This window comes from Nomascus leucogenys, chromosome 6 (assembly GCF_006542625.1).
Source record: "Nomascus leucogenys isolate Asia chromosome 6, Asia_NLE_v1, whole genome shotgun sequence".
In the NCBI taxonomy this organism is placed as follows: Eukaryota; Metazoa; Chordata; class Mammalia; order Primates; family Hylobatidae; genus Nomascus; species Nomascus leucogenys.
This window is the reverse complement of record NC_044386.1, coordinates 73214761-73218066: the sequence shown is the minus strand read 5'-3', so window position 1 is coordinate 73218066 and position 3306 is coordinate 73214761.

Below are 3306 nucleotides of genomic sequence, written 5' to 3'. Positions count from 1 at the left end.
TTAGATGAAACATTATTACTAAAAACTTCCTCTTCTCCTTCCACCGTGCAATGTATTTGCATCACAACTCTGGAGTTCTGTGTGTCTCTCACATTCCACTCTATGGTTTAGACATAGATTCATTAGACTCTTTGGGTAACCCTTTCCCTGTATTCTCATATAAATCACCACCTTATTCTTTCTTTCAGAATTTTCAGTTGACAAAACACATTGCGGGACTGTTCTGACAGGCCATGATATACAAACTCTTCCTTACAGTATAAGACACTAAATAATGCATCTAAGCAATAATACAGATTTTTCTAATCAACACTGATTCAGGTAAAAGTCACCTGTGCATATTAAACCTACTATGTGAAAGTTTGACCAAAAATAGAATACCTGTATAGTTCCAAATTAATTATGAAGGAATGTTAACTACAGTGGAAAAGTCCAGTGGACACCAATTGAACCAAGAGATCAAAGTAATTCAAAGTGAGACAAAGTGACATTGTCACCTGAGATGATTCACTAAGGAAGACTGAGAATACTGAATTATTTCTGCTCAAAATGAGTATCTTAAACCTTTTCATGAGGAAACACAAAATTCAAAATCTGAAGTATCTCCTTAAATCTGTTAGCTAAGTTTTTAAGAATTTTTCTTTTTAAGAATACTGATGTGTATTTAAGAATACTGATGTGATCAGAGTCCAGGAAACTGTTTCAGATTAAACAAGACTAAAGAGACATGATAACTGAATGCAATAGAAGATCCTTTTCTGGATGTTGTAGAAGGGAAGAAACTGCTGTAAAGAACACCTCTGGAAAAATGGGTAAAACGTGAATATGGACTGTATACTGTTACACTTTTATACTATTGACACATTTCATGATTTTGAAATTTTTACCAAAGTCAATATAAGATGCTCAGGCTCTTAGAAAGTAGATGTTGAAGTGTTTTGGGTTACAGGAAGATAATGTCGGCAAATCATTCACAAATAGTACATAAAATGATAATGCTATGTATAAACACATGAAGGGAGGAAAGAACAAGAAGAGGAAGTGGGGGGAGAACACAACGATGCAGAATCAAAAGTCAATCTAGGTGAAGCGTAAATCAGGTTGCTCTGCGTGATTCTTGCGATTCTGAATCTAAAATTATTTCAAAAATACAAAGTCAGAAAAACGCTGGTATAAGGTATACTTAGGGAGTTTATGAACTTCAAAGCGGATTTAGAAAATATTAATGATTTCTTGCTCAGATAAATGGGATTTTTGGGGGGAGTAAGGGAAAAATGGGGTACTGCCTCATCTTATAAATCACACATCATTATTTGATTCTTCTTTTAGCCATGGCCATTAATTAAGTTAGACTTATGTTAAAAATGCCATTTTCACCTATTAGATTGGCTAAAAATTTAAAGCTTTTTTTTTTTTTTTTTTTTTTTTTTTTTTGAGATGGAGTTTCGCTTATCACCCAGGCTGGAGTGTAGTGGTGCAATCTCGGCTCACTGTAACCTCCGCCTCCTGGGTTCAAGCGATTCTCCTGTCTTAGCCTCCCAAGTAGCTGGGATTACAGGTGTATGCCACCATGCTCAGCTAATTTTTTGTATTTAGTAGAGATGGGAGTTCACCGTGTTGGTCAGGCTGGTCTGGAACTCCTGACCTCAGGTGATCCACCTGCCTAGGCCTCCCAAAGTGCTGGGATTACAGGCATGAGCTACTGTGCCTGACCTCAAAAATTCTTAATACCTGTTGCACACAAGTTTTTACGAAAATTGGCACTTCCATTAAAACACCATTCTGTGGTGGCAGAGGACACCATTTTCAAGAGCAATTTCACAGCATCTAACTGAAACAAAACTGATGATTCTACAATGCCACAGCTAGACATCTATCCTGTAGAATTACGAGACCAACTGCATTAGAATATATATATAGTGCAACATTATATGTAGCAACAAAACAAACAAAACATTAACCTGCTTTCCCAAAACAGAGAAACGGATTCACCCATTGTAATATATACATCTCATAAAAAGTCTGTGGGTAAGCTATATTTATTGATTTAGAAACATGTCCATGCTATATTAAAGAACCTTGAAATTTATAAAATAACATCTATTGTAATAATCACACATTTGTAAATGAATTCCACATAAACTTATGTAAGCTCAGAAAAGTTACTTACAACTATACTACAAATACTACTTATCAAACCTAGGAAGTAGCAACGGAAGATAGTAGATAAATGACCACAGCTTGCTTCATGTCACTGAGTGACTCACTCATTCTTGTTGGCTCTGTTTCAATGAACTAGTTGCCAAGCCTAAGTGAAAAGGAGATATAAAAGAATAAAAACACACAACCCTCAACCTGGCTTTAAGAGCCAAGAATTCAAAGGCTTAAAGCAGATTCTGCCCCATATTTTAGTTTAACTTCCTACGTTGAAGGTTCAGGAAAATGACATGGGATGGAATACATTTTCTCGCTTCTGCTTTCCATGTATATCCACCTTCCCCAGGATCATAATAAACTTCTGCTGTAAGCCAGAGGTCAGAAATCTACAGCCTGTGGTCCAAATCTGGCCTAACACGTTTTTGTAAATAAGTTTTACTAGAACACGGCCATATTCATTTGTTTATGAATTGGTTATAGCTGATTTCACATATAATGGCAATGTTGAGTAGTTACAACAGTATGGACCATATAGTCTGCTCTTTTACAAATTTTGCTGACCTCTGTATATTGTTATACAGACTACAAAACTCTGTATGATGTTTCATATAATGTAAAGTGTGTGATTAGGACACTGATCTTCTTATAACCAGAATAGCATCCTCAACTTGGAAAATATTAACACAAGAAATAGTATGAGATAAATTAACTTTGGAGAAGAGACAGAAGAGCATCTTCTGTCCAGGTAAAATAAATGAGTATTGCAAAAAGGAACACAAGTTCTACCTAAAAATCTACCTGCCAATGAACAAAATAATATAGTATGAAAGGAGACACTAATGGCTGTACACATATGAGAATTTTAAACCTTTAATCTTGTGTTGGTAGGATTAACTGACATCAAAGGGATTGATTATATAGTCCTAAAATTCTAGCAATTGTTTGTTATTGCTAACACTGGTCTAGAGAGGTAATATTACTGAATGCCTCCAATGTATAAACCTATCAAGATAGGTTGGGCAATATGGTGAGCAGTTCCCCAGTGGACAGTGCAGCTTATGTTATAGAAGTAGACAATTAAAACACCAAATAAACACTATTTTATATTAAGCCCATTTAGGTTAAACAGAAAACAAAGGAAAACCAGGG